Source organism: Ascaphus truei, chromosome 1 (genome assembly GCF_040206685.1).
Source record: "Ascaphus truei isolate aAscTru1 chromosome 1, aAscTru1.hap1, whole genome shotgun sequence".
In the NCBI taxonomy this organism is placed as follows: Eukaryota; Metazoa; Chordata; class Amphibia; order Anura; family Ascaphidae; genus Ascaphus; species Ascaphus truei.
The window spans coordinates 512716641-512743007 of NC_134483.1; the positions used below are offsets into that span (position 1 = coordinate 512716641).

The 26367-nt window shown below is 48.6% G+C and overlaps 1 long non-coding RNA gene across 1 annotated transcript in view; it reads right to left on the bottom strand.

The window, feature by feature from the left end:
• The window catches only part of LOC142472146 (uncharacterized), a 52997-nt gene that overhangs the window by 8354 nt on the left and 18276 nt on the right, over positions 1-26367 (bottom strand). The window lies entirely within an intron of this gene.

Sequence of the window (26367 nt, forward strand, 5' to 3'; positions counted from 1 at the left end):
CACAAAGATATAGAAAGCAGGATTCAAGAGCGTGGAAACAGCAGTTAAAGCAGCAATACTGCACCCCCTCCCCCCCCCCTTTTTTTTTTTTTTACTTATTTGTACATGTAAATCATGTGACAATGTATAACTATATTCTTACCCAAGATGGCATTCGTTTGGTGCTCCGGTTATAAATCTGTAAAAATCCTGATTGTGTGTCTAATGAAATGGTCGCCTTCTGACTTTGTGCTGCAGTCTGTGAAATGCTGCAGCTAATATGTAACATTATATTACTAAGTGCAACACATTACTGTTACAGCTTTCAGAGTAATGGGCAGTCTGCTTTTTGGAACACAGCAACAGATTAGTTTGTGATACTTTGTTGCCGAAGGGCCGAGCTCACAAAGGTCTGCGTGAGAGAGCCTGTTTCAAAAGAGGAAGTAGATGTGATTTTCTAAATGGTTGCAGTAACAACAAAAGAATGATCAGTACATTAAAAAAAAATAATTAAAAAAAAAATTGGGAGTTAAAAAAAAAAATGCAGACAGTACTATCCAATACTACAGAACTGATTAAAACAAAAACAAAAAACATATAGGATTGCTCACATTTTGCTGCTTTAATGCAGCCCTGTCAAGTCTCTCACATTAGGGCTCTGTCTCACGGACACACTCGTGGCGTAAATCTCACGCTGGTGGAAGACTCAGAAAAAAAGGACCTAACTCCGCCCCCATGTGTCATAACTAGGCCTGCTCATGTCATAACCCTGTTCCTGCACGTCCCACCCCACCCCTGGCAGACGCTGGGTCCCCTGCTCCAGAGGTGAGGGAGGGTCTTACGCAAATCGTACGCGCGTGAGGCCCCAGATATCACGCTCCAGAGGGGGGAATCTCGTGACTACTCTGATCATGGCCCTTATTCACTATGCTGTGAAGTTGCTTCCCTGTGCTGGGGAAGATTTGAATCTCCTTCATTTGAATGGAGTTGATCTCTTCTTTAAATCGGGGAAGTGTGACAGGGCAACCTCGCGGAGGGGTCAGTAAGTCGCTAGACATGATATGAAACTTTAAACTGTAGTGGTTTATTAGCCACAACCAAATAAAGTTCGGGTGCACTGTCCCTTTAAGAAAACCAAATCATAGAAAATAAATTCCTATTTCCGTTAGGGAAACTAACTCAACTTCTTGCTCCCTTTCTAACAGGGCAGCCAGCTAAGCTGGTTGTCACCCCAAAACATGCCCTGGTATATGGAACAAAGTAACAGTCCCTTACTTGGCGGCGTGGTGCGGCGGTGTCTCCCGGCATCCTGCTGCAACTCCCCCTTCAACTACAGTGAACATGGCTGCGCGGCAGCAAATGATGCCGCGTTGCCATGGCAACGGGACGCTAAGTGACGTCATGATGGGAAGAAAAGAGAGAGACATGAGGGGGAGAAAAGAGATACATGAGGGGGAGAAAAGAGAGAGACATGAGGGGGAGCAAAGAGAGAGACAGAGGGAAAGAAAAGAGAGAGAGAAACAAAGGGGAAAAGAGAGACAAGAGTGGGGGAAAAAGAAAGAGAGACATGAAGGGAAAAGAGACAGACATGAGGGGAGAAAAGAGAGAGAGACATGAGGGGAGAAAAGAGAAATATGAGGGAGAGAACAGAGACACAAGGGGGAAAGAGACAGACATGAATGGGAGAAGAGAGATGAAAGGGAGAAAAGAGAGAGATACATGGAGGGGAAACGAGGCATGAGGGAAGAAAAGAGACAGAGACATGCATGAGTGGGAGAAAAGAGAGAGAAAGACATGAGGGGGGGGGGGGGAGAGAGAGACATGAGTGGGAGAAAATAGAGAGACAATAGGGGGCCCTGATTTTTTTTTTACTTGGGGGCCCACACATCTTCAGCTACGCCATTGGGTTTGTTCCCCCACTGTCAGCCTTATGTTTTGCAAATAATCTTTACTGTCATTGGAAGATTCATAATGAATTTGGTCAGGCTGCTTCCTGAATAATACAAATATTAGTTGAGTGAAAGGCAAAGATGAGCTGGAGTAACCTCACTTATGGAATATTACAAGGATGTATATTATGGTTAGTGCTCCCAATAGCTTTTTCGTGGAGATATAGAAAAGAACGTTTAGAGGGGAAGGTTTGCTTCTCTGTCGATGGCACAAAGTTATGCGACAAGGTTGATTTGCCAAAGGAAGAGAAAAGGTAACGGAGATGAGTAGGTAAGAGCGTGGGAATTGCAATGAAACACTGCTATTACAGAAATATAAAAGAATGCATGTTGGTGAGATAACTGGGGGTGAAAGAGTTGGCTGTTGTGATGCGAAATTACCTAAAAGATGCCCCACAATGTAACGAGGCTGTTTGCACATGATGTGGGTGTTTGAGTGTGGAAGATGGGGGACCTTCATGTTATTTTACTCATCGTTGAATACCTGCCCCCCATCAGCAGCGCCGTGTCCTATTTCCTTTGGTAAATGCCAATATCTGATTAACCTAAATTTGCAGTGACTTTTGAATTATAGCCACAGGTTAGGCATTAAGTGAAGTCCATTAAGTGAAGGAACCGGACGCATCTCCAGCCCTAACCACAGTAAAACCAGAGTAAAGGAGTTATGCTTTAAAGTTCTATGTCACAACAGGAAAAATAGATATGAGGCTGCACAATGACTGAAATTGCAATAGTTCCTTTGAACGGTGCAATATAGTGCAATATTATGTCATTTCAGTGTGTGGTAATAACATTTTGAGAAACCGCCGTCTGTAGTGGCAATAGGGCACGGAGGGCCAGATCCACCGAGCTCTGTTAAATCAGGGCTCCTAATGGTCCGTCAAAATTGATAAAGGACAGTAGTTGCCTTGACCCTAACGGCGATCCACAGAGATAATTATATGGAGAAACAATGGCCTTTAGGATCCCCATTCGAATAGGGCTAATGCAGCAGGGTAGGCCACCGTGGCACGTTAGCCATATTCTAATGAAGATGCCAGGTATATATTGCAGTGTAATACAGTACATACCTAGCATCTGCCTTCAACATTTTTTTGTTTGCCCCCCTTGGAAGCCATAGTCTTAGATGCCTTCATGGTCCCACTCCCGGGGGAAACTGCCCCCATAACCATAGGTATGAAAGGTAGAAAGGCCATCCCTTTCTACCTGTTTCTAACTACAAATCACTACTACACACCACCCACAAGTGCTTGTATTTACTGCTGCTTTTCCAATAAAGTGAAAGAAATATTATAGGACTTGGAGTGATTTGGAAAGGGAGCTGAGTTAATGCTATCTGGGGCAATTCACACGTCACACGTGACCCTGGCTTCAGAATATTAACTATGTCTAAACCTTACTCCCATCAAGACCCAGAAAAAAGAACTGTGGGGGTGAGGAAGGAGGAGAACAACCACTTCCATTTTTCTGGGACTGGGAGGGAGTAACGCCAAGTTTAGGCATGACCACCAACCCAACGTTAACCTTAGCAGCCTTTAGTGGATATGCGATGTTAGGTGGCGTGCCTCTTTCACATTTAATTATCAATAAAAGCCATTTTACTGTAGTTAACGTAATGCTCTTTCCTGGAGGAAACATGACAACGTTATGTTATTAGCCTTTGAAGATATGCAGTAAGGCTTAATGTTAAATCACTTAATGGAGCTTTGTGGATTAGATGATCCCTTCCATGCAGGGACTGTACATAAAAAAAAAATATACAGCACCTCAAGCATAAAATAGTTACAGTTAACCATAAAGGAGTTAAAACAAATGTATTAACAACTGTACTACAAGAAAGCCGATTCCTCTTTGACACTCCATCTCACTATGTTTGCACCACTAATAAACCTCAGGACGCCAACAATATTAAATTTGCATTTTTTGAGTTGATCATGTAACCCCCCATTAATGGAGTTACCAATTTTTTCTGCAATGGGGTTAATAGCAGAACAGCATATGCTAGACCCTACCCTGTGTTGCCACAGGAATACTGATGTCACAGGGGAGGAAGCCCTGGAAGGCTAGGTTACTGGAGGACAAGAGGAGAGGAGCATTGTGGAGTAGAGATAGGGATTATGTTAGTGAAGTAATAGGAGAAATCAGACCCCCCCTTGTTTAAGTTACAGATAGGGACAGTACCCTTATAGTAGGAACCAAATTAGATAGCCAACGGAAACACGCAGGTATCAAAGTGGAGGGGAGACTGACATGCCACAGCGGGTCATATGCAGAGGGCTCCGGGTGTCAGAGGATCAGCTCTACAGGCGGATCCACCTATGTATTCTCCTCAACCAGTAGGAAAGTGGCAGTTCCCAATGAAGAATGGGGTATAGTCGTTACCTGCACAGAACCAGCCAGAATCCCAATAAGGGCCCAATATACTGTAGACTGGTTATAACGGATGAGACTCCAAATGGTGGCCTGGTCCAATACAAGTAACACAGCCAAGTATATGTACTTCGCTTTGAGTGTTAAGATCAAACACCTAGGGAAGCACCGTGTCAATGGATAACAAAAAGTATGTAAAGCAACATACACCTGTCAAGTATGTGAGTGAGGTGTCCCCGAGACTGGGGACCGGACTAAAGATTGACTTGTATTACAAAAGTTCCTGGCTCCCATCATTTTCATCATTGCTACCTCATCATCCAGCACCCTGAATTGAGGTAAACTATGCTGAGTCGCTAAATACTACACACGGATGTAAACTCCCTAGGAGCTGAGCAGGGAGTCTTACATACACATACACAGACAGGGGGAGCCAGAATAAGTGTTCCGGGTTTAGTAGCTCTGGGGGCACCAGTTCCCCTCCGTCACGGGGCCCTTCCTGACCGGAGGCCTCCCCCCAGGTAAGGAAAGAGTGAGGGGGGAGACTGAGAAGTAGGGAGTGAGAGAGAGTGGTGTGGTGGGGGAGGCAGGAGAGTGGCTGAAATACATAGGAGAGGGAATTGGGGGGGGGGGGAAATAATGGGAGGGAGAAATAACGAGGGGGAGGGGTAAGAAATATTTGGGCGAAGAGTAACTGTGGGGTAGAAATAATGGAGGGGGAAGAAATACAGGGGGGAGAGTGACTGGTAGGAGAAATATGGGGGGGGAGGGGAATACAGGGGAAGAGTGACTGGAGAGAAATACTGGAGGCGGGGAGAAATACTTGAAGGTAGAGCATCTGAGGGAGAAATACTGGAGGGAGAGTGAATGGGGCGAGAAATACAGGGGGAACAAATGACTGAGGGGGAGAAATATAGGGGGAAGAGTGACTAGGAGGGAAGGAGAAATACATGGGGAGAGTGACGGGGCAGAAATGCAGAGAGGGGAAAAATACAGGCGAGAGAGAGGGGGGACTCGCAGGGCCGTCGACAGGGGGGGCCCTGGTGGAGCCTCTAGTCCTGGGCCCACAGGAAAGCGGTCCCTGTACACACTGCGTATGTATATATATATATCAGTCCTTCCGTCTGTCACGTTCTGTCTCCTCGTTGCTAGCCTGTGATGTTTTACGTGATGGAAAGGTCTTCATGATCACTTTCAAGGTAAATTGTCAGATTAAAAATTACTTCAAAGCTTAAACTTTAAAACAGGTACTTCTAATAACTAATGAATGCTACAAACTGCAGGTCGTTTCTCTACCATTTAAACATGGCTTGCGATTCACTTGCATACACTAGTTACAGTAAACCTGTAAAGGAAATAAAACAAATGTTTTAGCAACTGCACTGCAAGACAGGGGATCCCTTTTTGACACATAGGGGCCTATGCAGAGAGCAGCGCTATTTCGAAATTCGCCATTTTTTGGAGAAAATCGCGCAGAAAGCAGCAGAAAATGGCGAGTTCCGAAAAACGCGCCAATTTTTCTTTTCTATTTGTAAAACTCGCCTCGCGGCTGGCGAGAACCTCAATCTCGCCAGTTTTAAAAATATCCGTATGCAGAGAGGCGCGAACGGCATCTAGCGGCTGTTCGCGCCAATAAAATGGCGCGGTTGTCTCCTTTTTGCCTCGCCAGAAAAAACTGGCAAGAAGCTGCCGCTCGCGGCCATTGCAAAGGGAAAAAAAAGGCGCGAATTTGTTTTTACACGTTTCTGAAGCGCGCATCTCGCCAATTTAAACTCGCCACACGCATCCATGTTAAACATAGCAGAATTCGCACTTTTCTGCATATGGAGAATAAAACTCTCCAAAAAAGCTACTTTTTAATAAATTCGCCAATTTTAAAATTCGCTGCTCTCTGCATAGGCCCCTTTATCTCTGTTTACACATACAGTAATTGGTCATGCCTTGATGTGGCTCGCAGGCTTATAACACTTTGGACAAAGCGTTTAACTAAATTACCCTTTTCAAGAGAATATATAGGTATTTCACTGTGTATTTTTGTCATGTTGGATGTAGCATTGGGCTTTTCTGACTTCTGTTGTATACATTTGGTCACGCCCAGCAGCACTCCTTTTGACACTTCTATACATATTTATATATATTATGTGGTATGTTTTGGGGTTTCTTGAGCTTGCTGGGGTTCTGTGTGTTTATTAACACCTCAGTAATGCAGGACTCCAGAACAATATTCAATTTGCATTTTTTTGTAGTTGTACAGTACACATACACACCCTGGGCCGCCGACAGGGGAAGGAGCCGGGATAGGTGTCCCGGCCTGGCTGGCCGATGCTGGGAGTTTGGCCCGACCACAAATCTGGCCCAACTTCCACATCAGGCTCCACATCAGGCCGCCGGGAGCCTCTGTGTCAAACGGGGCGACAGGCTCCTCAGCTGTGGGCCCTCTCTTGCCAATTCCCTCTCCCCAGGTGCATCCAACCAATGCTGGAAGTTCGTCCCACCAGGAAGTCGAGCCCAACTTCTGCATCCGGTCGCAGAGAGTCAGTTCTCCTCCATCATAGGGCTCTTCCTGATGGAGGCCTCCCCCCCCCCCCCAGGTAAGGAAAGAGTGAGGGGGAGAAAAAACAGGAGGGGAGTGAGAGACAAATGGGGAGACTGAGAAAGAGAGGGAGTGAGAGAGAGGAGGGGGAGGGAGTGAGACACAGAGAGAAGAGGGAGATAGGCAAGAGAGTGACTGAGAAATACAAGGAGAGAGTAACTGGGGGGTAGAGTGACTGGTGTGAGAAATACAGAGGAGAGTGATTGGGGGAAAAAATACTAGGGGGCTGGAAGAAATGCTGGTGGCGGGCGGAGAAATACTTGGAGGGGGAGCAACTGAGGGGGAAGTGACTGGGGGGAGAAATACAGGAGGGAGAGTGACTGGTGGGGGGGGGGGGGAACAGGGGAAAGGGGGACTGAGGGGGAGAGTGACAAGGAGGGGGAAATACAGAGGGAGAGAGTGAGCGAGAGAGGAAAGGGGGAGTGAGAGGGAGGCGGGAGAGAAAGGGGGGTGAAAGAACGGGTGGAGTGTGAGAGGGAGAGAGAGTGTGAGAGTGAGAGAGAGGTGGGAGAATGAGAGAGAGGGGTGGAAGTGGCAGGATGAGTGAAAGAGACGGGGGGAGGTGGGAGTGTGTGAGGAAGAGAGAGGGGGACTCGCAGGGCCGCTAACAGGGGGGACCAAAGTGGAGACTCCACACACACACACGTATATATAAATCTGTCCTTCCGTCTGTCACGTTCTGTCTCCTCGTTGCAAGCCGGTGATGTTTTACGTGATGGAAAGGTCTTCATGATCACTTTGAAGGAAAATTGTCAGATTAAAAATGACTTTAAAGCTTAAACTTTAAAACATGTACTTCTAGTAACAAATTAATGCTACAAACTACAGGTCGTTTGTCTGCCATTTTCCTGGGGAATAAAAAAAAATTAAATAATTGCATTTTTCTGGTTGCAGTCCTTTTATATCTAATTCCTCTTACAGATCTGCAAGAACTAATGGAATGTATGGGGTTAATGCGAAAAACGATTTCTATCATTTCTACTGTAGGGAAAGCAATGGAATTATTTAACATAAATCTGGTATTGTTTTTTTTTTTTTTGCTTTTGATTGTTCTACTATTGTCCCATTTATGCAGCAAAGAGGCTTCGATCAAAATGTCCCAGCTGCAAAATTGGAAAAACTCTAGTGTAAAACAAAAAATAACAAACAAACAAGATGTATTAAGGACAAATGATCCCCGTGATAACAATGGATTTTTTTGCTGCAGAATATTAGCTCCGGTTGTGAAGCCTGGAGATGTTGATAAACAGAAACCTATTTTGGGTATTTACCAAACCAGTGCAAAAAGCAGCACCAGATTTATCAAAAGTAATATCTATTGAAAGACAAATATTAGCTACCCTCTCCCCTTCACGTGCCAGGGGGTAGCGAGAGACCCAAAATTGGAATTCCTGGTGAGGCGACGGGGGATTTAAAGAGTCATAGGTAATGTGCAGGGAATTAACGATGATTCTGCCCAGGGGACCTGGATCATGAGTTAGCCTGCCCACTGCAGACAGAGGGGCTATCAGATTCATGTGACCTGTGCATGAGTGGCAGCTACATAGATTGAATAATTCAGTGCATACTTTAACAGTAAGGGAGGTGGTAAGGCGCTTTATGACAGGACCAATGGCAATAACAATAAAGTTCAAAGTATCAGAGGACAGTGGGTGAGACCCTACTCCCTTCGTTTTTGTTGTGCTCTGCCTCCCTTCTACATCTACTTCATTCTTTAACTATATATATATATATATATATATATATATATATATATATATATATATATATATATATATATAGTTAAAGAATGAAGTAGATGTAGAAGGGAGGCAGAGCACAACAAAATATATATATATATATCTCTTCTAACAGTAACCCATGGCAGAATTAGTGACCCAGGTTAGTGTGATAATAATTTGTGTTCTTCATCGTCTCAGCAGGCCAGTGACCTTACCAAAGAGTGCAATATACTGCACCCCACGACTTCTCAGCGAAGGGACGGCACAAGGCTGCAGTGTAATGAGACAAAGAAGGAGGTACTGGAGATGGGGCCTCAGACAGGGAGTAGCAAAAATTGTGACATTTTCTCAATGCGCGCTACATGACAGCTAGTTGTGCGTTTCTCCCCTTCCCAAAGTTGTCAAATATGTTGGTGTGGCTACAGATGAATTTTATGGCCTTGTTAAGGTCATCTATGCCAGGTCATAATAAAATATATTCAATAAATATAGCCAATTGTAAACCCATCATCGGTGTGGAGTAAGTTATTTTACCCGGGGGTGCATGAAGGGAAAACTAAGGATGGATGCTAAGGCCAGGGGGACAAGGCAAATGTTTGGTCACCTAGCTTAAGTAATTCAATGTCTTCCTTTGATAAATCTGGTGCAATTCTTTTGCAGCCAGGAGAATTTAGTAAATAACCCCCCTAAATGTTTAACTTGCTTAACTCAGGGCTTGACTATATAAGCTCCAAAAGTGATTTTTATCAGAATATTTTTTGGGTGGAGGATGTGTCACTGTTAATCTCTTCTCCCTCTAACACTTGCTTTCTTAACCCCATTCCCTCCCATCTCCTAAAACCTCTTGCTACTACTATAATCCCTACGCTCACACAGATTTTTAACTCCTCCCTCTACTCGGGTACCTTTCCCTCCTTCAAACATGCAACAGTTATACCATTACTCAAAAACAGCAAGCTTGACCCTACCTGTCTTTCTTACTATCGACCTGTCTCCCTCCTGCCTTTTGCCTCTAAACTCCTTGAACGCCTTATATTCTCTCGCCTGCTCCATTTTATCACCACCTATTCTCTCCTAGACCCTCTATAATCTGGCTTCTGCACTGCCCACTCCACTGAAACAGACCTCACTAAAATAACTAATGACCTCCATGCTGCCAAAGACATGGGTCATTACACTCGCCTCATATTACTTGACCTCTCTGCAGCATTTGATACCGTGGACCACCCTCTCTTCCTTCACATTTTCCATACTCTTGGTATTCGTAACAAAGCTCTATCCTGGATCTCCTCTTACCTCTCCCATCGTACTTTCAGTGTCTCCTGTTAACACCTCCTCTACCTCTATCGATCTCTCTGTGGGGGTACCCCAGGGCTCTGTCCTGGGACCTCTCCTCTTTTCTCTGTACACACTGTTTGTAGGTGATCTAATCACATCTCTTGGGTTCAAATATTACCTCTATGCTGATAACACACAAATTTACTTTACCCATGCTGTACAGACCAAAGTTTCTGAATGTCTCTGCAATATCATTCTGGATGGCCCTCCGCCGACTTAAACTCAACATGTCAATAACAGAGCTCCTCATATTTCATCCCAAACCTGGCCCCAATACTGTACCTCCTTCCACATTACTGTTGAAAGTTCTGTCATATAACCAGTAACGAAAGCACGCTGCCTAGGGGTCACACTCGACTCCTCTCTCAAATTCTCCTCCTACATTCGTATCTAAACGTATCTAAAACCTGTCTCTTTTTCCTCCGCAATATTACAAAGATACGCCCTTTCCTCTGTTGCTCGACTGCTACAACTCTGACACAGGCCCTCATTGTCTCCCATCTTGATTACTGTAACCTCCTGCTGTCCGGCCTTCCTGCCTGTCACATGTCTCCCCTACAAATCTATCCTAAACGCTGCTGCCAGAATCACTCTACTCTTTCCCAAATCTGTCTCAGCGTCTCCCCTGCTGAAATCACTCTCCTGGCTTCCTATCAAATCACACATTTCACACTCAATTCTCCTCCTCACTTTTAAAGCTTTACACTCTTCTGCCCCTCCTTACATCTCAGCCCTAATTTTTAGCTATGCACCATCCCGACTCTTCCATTCCACTCAAGGATGCCTTCTCTCTACCCCCTTTGTATCTAAAGCCCTCTCCCGCCTTAAACCTTTCTCACTTGCTGCCTCACACCTCTGGAATGCCTCAACATCCGACTAGCACCCTCTCTATCCACCTTTAAGACCCACCTTAAAACACACCTGCTTAACGAAGCATACGAGTATGTCTGTGGCTAATACTATACACATTTAACGGGTATTCCCTGTGAATACAGACGCTACTACCTGCTGTGTAACCTGTGTGGCTCTCAGGAGCCTAAGCCTCCACTGGGGGAGCCTGGGGAACATGCATATAATTCGATCTCGTGGTGCAACGCCTACGCCTGGGAGGAATCCCGACGGAGTGGGAGGAGGCCCTCACAGGAAAACAATCACATCGAGCAAACAGTGGCAAAACAGAACTGGCTTTACTGCATAGCATATGTTATAATAAATCAACAGGTGTCCCTCACTAGAGGAGACACTGACTAATGCGTCTCGCAGGACACTCCCACCTGCACCGGGTGATCCCACATCGTGTCCAAGAACCCCACACAATATGTCCACACCCTTAAGGGAGAAGATATGTGTGACTGTGCAGCCACTAGTCCCATAACAATAATAAGTAGGATCGTTGGTGCACTTGTTGATAAGAGTTACCTGCCGAGCACTCCAGTGCTCGGGCCTGCAACGGAGCTTCACAAAGGATCCGATGACAGAAGAACACCGGAACCACCATCCCGGGCGATCCCACCCGGAAGGCCTATGCAGCGGCAGCGGAGGTCTGAGCCAAACCTCTGGATGGACACACAGCGTCCGCGGTGTCTCTAACTGACTCTGTGTATTAAGGGGCGGTGTCCCTACCTGGGGCCTGTCCCTACAATACTCAGCTACTGGTAACTCAGGGCTATCTGGGGCCTAGGGGGGCTGCTGGCCTAGTGCAGGGAGTCACTGACTCCTGCACCCTACCTCCTTCCCCTAGCTGCTCCTGGCGCCGACTGACCAACATGCTCAGAGCCCGCGAAATGTATCAATCCCTCTGTGCAGGGAGATACTCCAGCCCTATTGGCTCCCTGGAGTCACATGGGGTGCGCAGAGTCCCTTCCAAGAGCCTTCCCTAGTAGGCTAGGGTTCGCGCGCTCCTTTCTGCGCATGCGCAACTCTTCCGGGCAATATGGCGGCGCCCTGCACTATGAGCCGCCGGGACCTTCACATCGCGACCCCGGCCTTAGCAACGGCCCACAAGCGTCCCCTGCAACCGGCCACATCCCTGCGATGGCGCGCTGTTAACTCACATGCCTCCCCCACCTCTCCGTGAACGGCAGTGAGTACAAGGAGTGGGGTCCACACAGAAGGGGGGGAACCTGGCTACATCCTCCCCCTGGTGAAAACATCAACGTTCCCGCTTGAACCAAAACATACATAACCATATTATATAATAAAAATGCAGTTCTCGAGTACAACTTAACGATTGCTCTACACGAGATTGTACAAACATATTTATAACTGAGGCTAGCTTGGCTTTAGCTTGCTGCTGAGATTCATAGTGAGGTGCCCCTAATGAATCATAAGCCACTCTAGTGAGAGGGCGTCTTACTCGCTGACTTTTGCGAGTTTCGGTCTCAACTTCTTCCTCTTGAGAGATATCATCGTAGGCTTGAGGCCTAGACTCTCTGGTAGCAGGTGAACCAGTTTGGAGAAAGTCTCTTTCTAACTGAACATTGTCTCTTTGCGGCACAAAACTCGGGGTGTTAGGATCTAACGATTGATTACGTGATGAACTCTCTGAAGATGGTGTTTGAAGCGCAGGCCCATTACCCATTGCTCCTTCGGGAGGTGCCCACCAATCTCTGTTGGATATTCCCTCCAAAGGGTCTTGAATTATTTCCTCTGTGGTCTCTGAATTCCCAGTAGACTCTTCAGGCTCCCTGTCATCTACTACTGTTTCTGGCTCACCTTCTCCCAGTTGCGGGATAGATAACAGATGATTTCGGTGCCAGACCTTGATCCTGCCATTTGCGTCACGTATGCGATAGACAGGAAGACCCGGCATTTGGGATTCTACGTGGAAGGGTCCCTCTCTCCAGCGATCGGCTAATTTGTGCTTGCCAGGGATCCCTAAGTTGCGTAACAGAACTGCGTCTCCCGGTTGAAGTTCTCTGTACCGAACTTTGTGATCGTACCTCCTTTTGTTACTGGCGTTCAGTCTGGCGGTAGCTCTTTCTGCTAACTGATAAGCATGGTGTAGACTGTCCTGAAGTCTTTGTACATATTTATAGTGAGCCATATTTGGTACCCCATCGGTAGATATCCGCATGCAAATGTCAATTGGCAATCAGGCTTCTCGTCCAAACATCATAAAGTATGGTGTGTAGCCGGTGGATTCGTGCTGAGTGCAATTGTAGGCATGTACCAAAGCCTCTACATGCTTGCTCCACTCCCCCTTTTGGGAATCCTTCAGTGTGCCCAGCATATCTAGCAATGTCCGATTAAATCTTTCCAGGAGTGCATCTCCCTCAGGATGATAAGGAGTCGTCCTTGATTTCTGAATGTTCAACAGTGCCAACAATACTTTGATCAACTTGCTCTCAAAGTCTCGTCCCTGATCCGAATGCATCCTGTTGGGCAGGCCATAATGCACAAAATATTTCTCCCACAGCACTTTAGCCACCGTGGTAGCTTTCTGATCTTTGGTGGGAAAAGCTTGCGCGTATCGCGTGTAATGATCTGTCACTACTAGTACATTCCCTATACCCTTTGAATCAGGCTCTATACACAGAAAGTCCATACATACTACATCCATAGGCCCGGAGCTCTTGAGATGGCCCATTGGGGCAGCACGGGTGGGCAGGGTCTTCCTATGAATGCATCGTAAACATTTCCGGCAATGTTGTTCAATGGACTCCCTCATTCTTGGCCAGAAAAACCTGTCTCTCACTAAACCCAGAGTCTTATCCACCCCCAAATGTCCATGATCATCATGTAGTGATCTTAAAACTAGGCCTTGCAATCGCCGGGGTAGGAAGAGTTGTCGACGATCAGGGTGATTGTGGAACTGAACAACCCGGTAGAGTAGCCCGTTATCAATCTCGAATTTGTCCCATTTTCGCATGAGGAGGCCTACCTCATTGGAAGGAGCTTGTTTCACTAAGGAGGGATCATTGTGGCGTAGCGCGTCTCGGACAGCCATAGCCGCAGGATCACAGGTCTGTGCTTTTACCAATTCCTGCCAAGTGAGGATAACGTTTTTGAGTTAGACCCATGCCATCAGGATGACAATAAGCTTTTGGAAGGCCTTGCGGTCGACACCCTAAAGAATCCACGACCCTTAGCTCTGAGATTGCCACTCGATCATTTACAATAGCCGCAGTGGAACACATGGCTCTCATTCCTGGTCCCGGGATTTCTTCCCAAGGCCCGTCATCCGAAATCTCGCCCAATCCCGATCTTCTAGAGAGAGCATCGGCACCTATATTGAGAGGTCCAGGTTTGTATCTTAGAGAAAAACGGTAATTGGCGAGGGTGGCCATCCATCTATGACCGGTCACATCTAATTTGGCGGTTGTTTGTACATAGGTCAGCGGGTTGTTATCCGTTCTGACTTCGAAGGTAACTCCGTAGAGATAGTCATATAGCTTTTCAGATATAGCCCATTTGAGGGCAAGAAACTCCAACTTGTGGACAGGATAGCTCTTTTCACTGGGGGTCAGACTTCTACTTGCATAGGCCACCAGTCACAGCCCAGTAGGATACTTCTGATGTAGTACCGCTCCCAATCCGTTAAGGCTGGCATCTACGTGCAGGATGTAAGGCTTCTCAGGGTCAGTATAAGCAAGGACTAGAGCTTCCGTTAAACTCTTTTTAAGCCTGTTAAACGCTTCTTCACATGCTGGTGTCCACCGATCCCCGAAAGGTGTTCTCGGAGTATTCTTCTTCTGTTTGGGTTCTTCTGGATATACTTTCAGCAAGTTGTTCTGCACGGCCGCTTGCTTTGAATATCCCTCTACAAACCGCCGATAGTACCCGCAAAACCCGAGAAAGGACCTCAGCTCCATCACATTCTCGGGCCTCGTCCAATTCACCACCGTCTCTACCTTGGCCGGGTCAGTAGCCACTCCCTCTGCCGATACAATATGACCCACATAAGTGACGAGGTCCGGCAGAAACGACACTTGTCTAGGGAGAGTTTCAATCCTTCTTGATCCAGTCGATCCAACACCTTCATCAACCGAGTCTCATGTTCTTCGAGAGTTGCCCCAAACACAATTATGTCGTCTAAGTATACCAAACACTCCCGGGGACACGTCGCCAATCGTCTTCTCCATAAGCCGTTGAAAGGTGGCGGGGGCACCACAAATACCTTGGGGCATCCGGGTGAACTGATAGAAGCCCAACGGACAGACGAATGCCGTCTTTTCTTGATCAGCCGTGCTCATGGGAACCTGGTAATATCCCGATCGAAGGTCCAACACGCTAAACCACTGGCTTCCGGACAATGCACTGAGGATCTCTTCGAAGGCGTGGTAGCGTGTATTGGTCAAGCACCGTACGTTTATTCAGAGTTCTATAGTCCACGCACAAGCGCACGGACCCATTCTTCTTACGGACCACCACAATCGGCGAGGCATAAGGGCTTTGAGATTCGGTCACTGTAACAGGGGAGTTATCCCTGTTCAGGTAATGTACCTCTAATCCAGCAGTGTGGTGATTAACTGCTGGTAGTCAATTAACAAACACCACCTGCCTGATTAGATGGCTTAGAAAAGCCTGTCTTTTGAGACAGGAAGTGAGACTCCTTAGCTCACACCTGAGCTGAACTTGGAGACACTTGTCTTGAGCCCTGCCAGAAGAAACAGCAGAGCTGCTTTCAAGACACAGGGGAAACTTCTAAACCTGAATGCTGACAAACCCTGAAGAAAAGGTAGCAACCAGGGACAGAGAAGATTTTCCCTCCAAACCACAAGGAACAGATAAGACTTTCATTTATGAGACTTTCTATATCTGCTTATTTCATGCTATATGTTTGGGGCTGGGAAACATGCTTATCTAAGGGAGTTGTGAACTGCATAGTATTTCACTAGAAATACTCCCAAGTGAATAGAAGCTTTGTTTACCCCTTGTTTGGATGGTTTCCTTGATGTTAAGGAAAAGGCGCAATAAAAGGCTTATTTAATTTCACTATAATCAGTCTCCCTTGCATACCTCTGTGAGCGTCCGCCTACAGTCACTATGCCAGCGGTTTCCATTTCTTTCAAGACACCTGGCACATCGTCTACGTCTCGAGGTGCTATATGCCGAGACCTTTCTCTAAACCAGGGTTTCCCAAACTTTTTTTTCCGTGACCCGGTTATTTTTGAACTTCTCCTTCGTGACCCACTAAAAAATTTATCGCCTATAGGGCCTGCACAGACACACACACAGCCACTGATATACACACACACACACACACACACACACACACAGCCACTGATACACACACACAGCCACTGATAAACACACACACACACAGCCACTGACAGACACGCAGCCACTGACACACACACTGATACATACACACAGCTTCTGATACACACACACACACAGCTTCTGATACACACACACACGCAGCCACTGACACACACGCAGCCACACAGAGACACTGGTACACACACACACACTGATACAGATACACACACACTCGCTCTCCCCTATACGCACACAGACACAAACAGTGAATTACAGGCAACGACGGATGTGAGTGACTGGAGAGGGGGCCAGGGACACTTGGGTGGGAGAGGGGGGGCCAGGGGCACTTGGGTGGGAGGGAGGGAGGGGGCCAGGGGCACTTGGGCGGGAGGGAGGGAGGGGGCCAGGGGCACTTGGGTGGGAGGGAGGGAGGGGGCCAGGGGCACTTGGGTGGGAGGGAGGGAGGGGGCCAGGGGCACTTGGGTGGGAGGGAGGGAGGGGGCAGGGGCACTTGGGAGGGAGGGAGGGGGCCAGGGGCACTTGGGTGGGAGGGAGGGGGCCAGGGGCACTTGGGTGGGAGGGAGGGAGGGGGCCAGCGGCACTTGGGTGGGAGGGAGGGGGCCAGGGGCACTTGGGTGGGAGGGAGGGGGCCAGGGGCACTTGGGTGGGAGGGAGGGAGGGTGCCAGAGGCACTTGGGTGGGAGGGAGGGAGGGGGCCAGGGGCACTTGGGTGGGAGGGAGGGGGCCAGGGGCACTTGAGTGGGAGGGAGGGAGGGGGCCAGGGGCACTTGGGTGGGAGGGAGGGGGCCAGGGGCACTTGGGTGGGAGGGAGGGGGCCAGGGGCACTTGGGTGGGAGGGAGGGAGCCAGGGGCACTTGGGTGGGAGGGAGGGGGCCAGGGGCACTTGGGTGGGAGGGAGGGTGCCAGGGGCACTTGGGTGGGAGGGAGGGGGCCAGGGGCACTTGGGTGGGAGGGAGGGGGGCAGGGGCACTTGGGTGGGAGGGAGGGGGCCAGTGGCACTTGGGTGGGAGGGAGGGGGCGGCAGGGGCACTTGGGTGGGAGGGATGGGGGGGGCAGGGGCACTTGGGTGGGAGGGAGGGGGGGCAGGGGCACTTGGGTGGGAGGGAGGGGGGGGCAGGGGCACGTGGGAGGGAGGGGGGGTGCAGGGGCACTTGGGTGGGAGGGAGGGGGGGGGGCAGGGGCACTTGGGTTTCCAGGGGCACTTGGGTGGGAGGCAGTGACTGGGTGGGGTGACTTACCTTGCCGCCGGACGCTTTCCCCTGCTGCCCCCGATATCCCCTGCTGCCCGGGACAGGAGGTGGGCTTGGGGGCACGGGAGGTGGGCTCGGGAGGGGGTGCCACGGGAAGCTGGCCGCGGGGGGGAAGCAGGCCGCAGTAGGAGCTGGTACTTCCTCCTCCATCCCACGTTGGGAGCGGGGGGAGGAAGGGAGCGGGCCCTGCTTGCCCTGCACAAGCGCGCGGGGCCGCGGGGGGAATCGGCGCCATTTTTTTTAAATTGAGCAGGGGGGACGGGAGACACCGCGCGGCCAGCCTCGCTGCGACCCGGCAATTTTGGTGCCGTGGCCCGGTGCCGGGTCGCGACCCACCATTTGGGAAACGCTGCTCTAAACGGAGTCTCGTCATTCAGACGGATGGTGTGCTGAGTGCTTCTACTGCATCCCACATCCATTTAGCTCGTAGAAAACACTCCTCGTCTCTCTCTCAACTGATCACGTAGCCTCTCCTTCCATTCCTCTTCCAGGGGAGACTCTCCGAAGTCAAATTGTAGGTCCTCAGTCTCCTTCCCCACGCAGACGGCATGGACGGTGGCTGTATCGTCTACAGGATCCACCGGGTACACTCTACCCAGCCGTTGTCCTCGTTCCAGTGACACCGTATGAAGCGACATGTTTTGGATAGTCACCTTAACCTTCCTGGGGACTTTAGATGACCACTCTCGAAATTCAGGTATCATACGATATCCCCAATGGAGTTCAGACTCGGGAAGGGTCTCTAACGAAAAGTATCGGTCCTGTTCATACCGTTGGGGGTACGCAATCAGTGCCGTCACACACTGTACTCCCCCTGGCGGAATCTTCAGTAACCCTGGTTCTAGATTAGAGATATCACCATACTCTTCTTCATATGCCACTCGATAACACTCTTCCCGTAGGCCAGGGGCTATGTCCAGGGATGCCAATGGTAGCTCACCGGCTTCTTGCAGGAAGGAGCGAATCACCGACCTCACTATATCTGCATGTGTGCCTAGTATGATGGGGGCACAGGGGTGTTCTCGAGCCTCCGGGCCGACCAGGGCTTCCACCAACATGGGATGTGACTTATTAGTGTTCAGCTGGAGGATGTCTAGCTTGACCGCCACTATTCCGTCGATGGGGTAATCATCTTTCCTCAGTCCCCACAGGGTCATCTTTTCGGCGGACAGCAAGGGCAGGTGGCTGAGGTGCTGATCATAAAATGGGCGATAGATAATGGTCACCTGTGACCCAGTATCCATCAATGCTGAAGAATAGATTCCCTCCACAACGATTCTGATTATGGAGGTGGGCCCTACTCGGCAGTAAACATTGGGTTGTGGAATTTTTGTTGCGACAGCTTCCCTTGAGTCTTGTTCGGTCCCGTCGGGTAATGCTGGGAAGGACGTGAGAGCTTGCTGTGCCCGTACCGTGTATGACTTGGCGACCGTATGGGGTTTGGGGATTGGAGCAGAACCTTGAGATATGTCCGTCTTCCCCACAGTTGTAACAGCGTACGTCCGGACACGATCTTGCCCGGCCTGAGGACCGAGGGGGCGATCGGGACACTTCTGTATCCTCCACATCTTTCTTGGTCCCCTTTTCTTTAGGTACTGGTGCTTCCTTGGTATCCTCCTTGCGGCTGTCCTTGCCTTTCTTACGGGTGTGAAAATGCAGTTGTACTTCATGCCTCCGGATATTCCACATTAACTCCACATAGTTGGGGGGGGGGTGGTAGTAACGGGAGCACCTCGCATCAATATAGCTGTAGGGTCCAGCGGCAGCGAACCTTTCAGTAGTTGCTTGTATCGATGTCGGTCCACTTCCGCAGCCACCACAATCTTTTTGGACAGGAGATTCCCTACGGACAGCTGGAGCTTGCAGGCGAATGCGGACAAGTCTTCTCCTTTCCCCTGCCGAAGAGCTTTAAATTTTGCCATCAGCTCATCTTCATCGTCTTCGCACGGAAAGGACTGGGTGAGCATTTCTACCAACTCAGAAGCCGTCACCTCTCCTTCTACTTCCCAATGCGTTCTGACCAGTAGTGCAGCTGGGGGTCAGAGGCTCTCCACTAGTCGCTGCCGCTTGACGGCCTCGGAACACGACCATTCAACTAACATATGGAGGGTATGTTCGTACCATGTTTCAAACCTCCGGTGGGTGTCGGCAGGGTTCCAGAAAAGAGCTTTAATTTCCTGCAATGCTGAGGTTGAGAGGCGAGAGTCACTGTTTCAATGAGTTGAGGCACATTCATGTTCAGGGAAAATCCTGCAGGGATGGGGCCACTGTCAACCCCGAAATTGCCAGTAGAGGGGGCCTGAGCATTAGTTGAGACAGGGACAGGGGACGACAGTGATTGTCTCTGAGCCCAGCTAGTGGCTCCCTCAAATGCACTTGGGGAAAAGGTCACTCGGAGTGGGCGAGAGGTACGGGCAGGGGTACTTGAGAGGGGTGCTGTCGTCTGCCAGTCCCTGGTAAAGGGTTCATCCGCAACCAGTTCAGTGGGTGGAAAGCGGGAAGAGGTGAATACCTCTCTGGTGTCGGGTAGAGCTGCAAATACTATCAAATAGCCTCCGGGCGGGGCCTCGGGGCCTTGTAAAGTCTGTGGCACATTATCCCGGCCTATCTCACGCCCTGCGTAAATAATATTGTGCTCCATTCAAAGTTGCAGTCATATTCCCGCGGCCCTGCGCGCTCCAAACTGTCAATACCCAGCAGTATACCTAGTGAGTCTCGTATTTTGCTCGCGGATGCTGTGACCGGAACGTTCCCTACAGCTACTACATGACTGGGGGGTTCGCTGACCTTGAAGGCCCACGCATAGACTTCCGGGCTGGATGGGGAGAACATGATGAGCAATTTGGGTAATTATACACAATTTTACTAGGCACCCCAGGTCTGAATCTCAGCAGCGCCTCCAAATGTAATGGGTATTCCCTGTGAATACAGACGCTACTACCGTGCTGTGTAACCTGTGTGGCTCTCAGGAGCCTAAGCCTCCGCTGGGGGAGCCTGGGGAACATGCATATAATTCGATCTCGTGGTGCAACGCCTCCACCTGGGAGGAATCCCGATGGAGCGGGAGGAGGCCCTCACAGGAAAACAATCACATCGAGCAAACAGTGGCAAAACAGAACTGGCTTTACTGCATAGCATATGTTATAATAAATCAACAGGTGTCCCTCACTAGAGGAGACACTGACTAATGCGTCTCGCAGGACGCTCCCACCTGCACCGGGTGATCCCACCCCGTGTCCAAGAACCCCACACAATATGTCCACACCCTTAAGGGAGAAGATATGTGTGACTGCGCAGCCACTAGTCCCATAACAATAATAAGTAGGATCGTTGGTGCACTTGTTGATAAGAGTTACCTGCCGAGCACTCCAGTGCTCGGGCCTGCAACGGAGCTTCACAAAGGATCTGATGACAGAAGAACACCGGAACCACTATCCGGGGCGATCCCACCCGGAAGGCCTATGCAGCGGCAGCGGAGGTCTGAACCAAACCTCTGGATGGACACACAGCATCCGTTGTGTCTCTAACTGACTCTGTGTATTAAGGGGCGGTGTCCCTACCTGGGGCCTGTCCCTACAATACTCAGCTACTGGTAACTCAGGGCTATCTGGGGCCTAGGGGGGCTGCTGGCCTAGTGCAGGGAGTCACTGACTCCTGCACCCTACCTCCTTCCCCTAGCTGCTCCTGGCGCCGACTGGCCAACGTGCTCAGAGCCCGCGAAATGTATCAATCCCTCTGTGCAGGGAGATACTCCAGCCCTATTGGCTCCCTGGCATCACATGGGGTGCGCAGAGGCTCATGGGACTTGTAGTCCCTTCCAAGAGCCTTCCCTGGTAGGCTAGGGTTCACGTGCTCCTTTCTGCGCATGCACAACTCTTCCGGGCAAGATGGCGGCGCCCTGCACTGCGAGTTGCCGGGACCTTCACAACGCGACCCCGGCCTTAGCAACGCTCCGCACGCGTCCCCGGCAACCGGCCGCATCCCTGCGATGGCGCGCTGTTCACTCACAAACCTCCCACACCTCTCCGTGAACGGCAGTGAGTACAAGGAGGGGGGTCCACACAGAAGGGGGGGAACCTGGCTACACACATGATACATAAAGCTTGGACCCTTGTAGAAGCACTTACCAGAATGCCTTCCTACTGTCTCTGTATGTCCTTCCTACCTACCAATTAGATTGTAAGTTCTTCTGAGCAGGGACTCCACTTCCGAAATGTTACTTTTATGTCTAAAGCACTTCTTCCCATGACCTGTTATTTGTATTATCTGTTATTTATATGATTGTCACGTGTATTACTACTGTGAAGCGCTATGTACATTAGTGGTGCTATATCAATAAAGACATACATACTAAAATCCACCTCTACTCCCCCTCTCCTTCACTCACAAATACTCCTATGTGCATTTCACCACCACTCCTCCACTTGACCACCTCTCTTTCATATGAACACTCCACTTCCTTTCCTCCACTCTACCAACATTCCAACACCCTTTGTTCCACTCCAGTTCACTTCTTGTCTCCACCCTAGCACTCATTTTCATCTGCTCCACTTTAGAACCATTTCTCCTCCACTCGACCGATCATCTGTTCCTCCATATTTTGACTCTCTCTTTCCCCTTGTGTACTCAAGGGCAGTTGTTTTGCAGGCAGCTCTCTGGAACTGAATTTATATATTGGTGTTTGTATTTCTTTTTATTGATACAATATATATATTATTTATTTATTTTTATTTATAAAATGTTTTACCAGGAAGTAATACATTGAGAGTTACCTCTCGTTTTCAAGTATGTCCTGGGCATAGTTAATATGACAAATAATACATGGTTACAAATACAGTTACATAAATGAACAGGGTATACATTATATACAATACATTGCATGCACAGTTAGAGAAGATGTATATTATAGGCTTATGTAACAGTTACAGACCAGATTAAAATGTGAGACAGCCTTAGTTTCGAAAGAACTTAAACCGGTGGTGGATGTGGGAGTCTCCGGTAGGTTGTTCCAGTTTTGGGGTGCATGGTAAGAGAAGGAGGAGCGGCCGGATACTTTGTTGAGCCTTGGGACCATGAACAGTCTTTTGGAGTCAGATCTCAGATGATAAGTGCTGCATGTGGTAGGGGTGAGGAGCTTTTTCAGGTAGCTGGGTAGTTTGCCCAGAAAGTATTTGAAGGCAAGACAGGAAAGGTGAACTTTGCGCCTAGACTCAAATGGTGACCAATCTAGTTCTTTGAGCATTTAGCAGTGATGTGTGTTGTATATAATATATAATAATTAAGTAGTTTTGTGGAACCGTGAAAGGTGGAAACCTATATATTGACTAGCTGCAGAAATAAATTTTTCTAGTTTGGTTTTTAGGCAGCATTTGAAGAAAAGATATATATATATATATATATATATATATTTATTTTTTTCCCTTCAAATGCTGCCTAAAAACCAAGCTAGAAAAATTTATTTCTGCAGCTAGTCAATATATAGGTTTCCACCTTTCACGGTTCCACAAAACTACTTAATTATTCACCAAATAACAGGCAGGACACCTTCACCATTATTCCCAAGGAGAGGTACTGTAGGAGGAAAACATAGCACTATTTGGCACTTTAAACAATTTATTTACATCTTCTTACATTCATCTCAATGTATCCATCCCTTTCTATCCGAGTCCTGTGACTAACTCCCTTTAAACTGACACTTCCAGCTTTAAATGTCTGGGTAGGGGGGCGCAAACTGGTGGGGGGTGCAACATTTTCTGGGGAGGGCACGGCGCTTACAGAGGCCCTGTGCTCTTCCCCAAAACATATGTCACTTACATTGTCTCCGACGGCTTCTGGCGACGCGGCATCAAACGACGGGGATCACATCGCCATGGCAACACGATGTCACAGACGAAAAAGTTTGCGCACCCCTGTTTAGGGCATTACAAATACCTTTATCTACATTACATTGGTAACATATGCATTAACATTCTATTTTCATCAGGAGAACCATCTTCAGTTTACTTGCTTTAAGTTTGCAATGAGTGACAATGTGGTGATGTAGTTGCATCACGTTGTGACAGATGGCTATTGGGGGAAACATGAAGGGAAAACAGCCACCATTGACAGGAAGCAATAGATTGGTAGTCAGGCATACTACACCAAACCACAAAGTACACATAACATGTCAGTGGCTCAAAACCTCTGAAACTTTCACAAATAGAAAGTGCTTATCAGTACTGCTCAGAGCTCTTTTTAATTTACTTCCTTCTCCATCCTGATTGCACGGTTCAATTTGAATTTGCCCAGCAATTTTCCATTGTGTACAAACAATGGTGATAGTATTGTTGGTTCTGTCTAATAATATACTGGAATAATGCATAATTATATATTGTATGTAGCCCCCACTCTCGGGGCTACTGTTATTGCAACCTATAAACATAATTGTGTGTTACGGTTATTAGGAGGATATAGGACCTGAGATAGAATTCATGGGAAAGAATGTATGTCTCTATTAATTCTCCCTGGCACAAGAGCTAATCATGGGTTTAGCTTAATATGTTATTTATTATTATTAATATAAGGTAGTGGAGCTCCCAACTGTGGGCTACAAAGGGTTAGCATGTGTCAACGATTGTCACTGTAAACAAGACTTTTACAGGGATTGCAAACACCAAGCAGAACCAGAGAGTTAAATAAACTGAGGTTATTCTGACCAAAGACAACAGGGAACTCAATGTACAAACACGGCAATTGCTCACCAGAACACAAGATTACGGTAGACTACTAGCTTGCTAGTTGCAGGGCGCTGCCGAAGCAAGCTTATCGTGGAAACCTCCTCGTTCCATCCGTTCCAGAGTATCCCAGTACCAGGGATCACCTGCTCCCGAACCAGATTACACTTTTCCAGTTGGCCTCTAGTCACAGAGACCAACCATGAACAACTGTAGATTCCTGATCAGCATGCATTTGTTGTAAGGAATCCGCTCCTCGGTTTACTGTTTGCCTTACCTTGCAGACTTGTGCAGTCCTGGAACACTTCCCCTGATATTTACTGCAGCCTGGATTCACTCACCAAAGCAATACTGCCACACGCCCCTTCTGCCATTGGTTCTCTGACCTTTAAGTACTGCTTTCCCACAATGCTCCCTGCCGAGCATAGTCCTTCCTGGATGTCTCTGTGTTCTGCCATAAGCCTTGTCTTGTCTGTCTCCTTGGTTCCTGAGACCGGCTGCTAGTGTCACGCAGCGGTCTGTTCCTGTGCTGAAGCAGAGTACTCTCCTTGTTGTCTTCAGCTCCCTGGTTCCTGTGACCGGCTGCTAGTCTCATGCAGCGGTCAGTTCCTGTTTCCTGTGCTGAAGCTGAGTACTCTCCTTGTTACTTCAGCTCCTTGTTTCCTGTGACCGGCTGCTATATTCACGCAGCGGTCTGTTCCTGTCACCTGTGCTGAAGCGGAGGTTTCCCCTGCGTCTTCAGCCTCCTGGTTTCCTGCACTGAAGCGGAGGTTTCCCCTGCGTCTTCAGCCTCCTGGTTTCCTGCACTGAAGCGGAGGTTTCTCTGTGTATCTTCAGCTTCCTGGTTCCTACTCTTTCCCTAATCTAGAGAGGCCGTGTCCTGGCTCCTGCGCTGAAACGGAGGATTCCCCAGCCCGCTCAGGACTCTTGCGCTGAAGCACTGGTTTACCAGTGCAGCTAGGCGGTGTGCTACTCTGGTCTGTCTACCACCTCCTGAGACCAGTACCATGGGCCATGGTCGCCGAACGCGCAGAAGCCCCTCCCGCGCTCCTAAGCTGAAGCGGGGCTCTACTGACTACCTGTTGCCGAACTCCTGCTTGAACAACATTTACCCTGATGTCTCCAGTCCTGACCCTGGCGTGTCCACCGACGATGCTGTCTTCTCCTATCCTGATCCTGCTACGTACGACTACGAACTGCGCAATCCAGATCCGCCTGCGCGGTCTAAGGTCGGTGCTTTTACAACCCCACCTCAGCCACGCGGTCCGACCCAGGTTTGTGGCGAGCACAGCCGTGACACTTGTATAGTTTCCCAGCCCGCCGTCTGAAAACATGGAGAACTAAGTGCCGATCAATCAGCGGAGACCTTTCTTCTGCGGAAACAATCAGGAGCAGGGGGCTTGACAGGACAGACCAACCGGGCCATGTGTGGTGACAGTGCCGAAAGACAGCCCATAGAGATGGTTACTTTGCGAGCGGGGAAGAGCTCAAAAAGGGTTGTACCAGAGCCTGTTTCAGAAGATGAAGGGGATGTGACTTTGTAAATGGTTGCTATAGAAACAGGCTCGGGCACACCCCATTTTGAGCCCTGCCCTCTCTCTAGCAGTGCACCAATTGTATCTAGTGACAACCTGGTTTACATGATCTTCCCCACAGAACTTTGCATATTTGGTCCTCTTCTGATGCACTTCTTCTGACAGCAATTTAGTGAACCACCGAGCTGAATCTTCACAGATCGATCACAGGAGAACGGATCGATCAGCAACTTTGCCAATTACTTATCATTGTGTGGATTGTATCGATGCACATATTAAAGGGGGGGGAATGTAAATTAAAAAAACAGTAGCTTGAGATGCTGCTTTAAATGTCTGAAAGCTTGGGGACAGTCTGATGGTGTTTGGTAGGGAATTCCAGAGAGAGTGTGCAGCACGGGAGAGAAGAGTAGAGGAGGAAGGTGGATGTCATGGGCAGAGCGTATTGGGCATTTAAGAATATATTAGGGGATGAGGGGGCAGAATTGTTGAGAGCTTTTCAAGTCAGAACTAGTTTTACATTTGATTGTAAAGGATATGAGAAGCCAATGAGACCATCCATCTGAGAAGAATGACATCTCTCTCTAATGGACTGATATGGCCTCACTGTCACCCACTTTTAGCAGTGGGACTTCCCTGAGTAAACTCTTGTGAACCCAGAGGGTGCCTGGTGATAAAGCAATTTGTTTCCACAGGA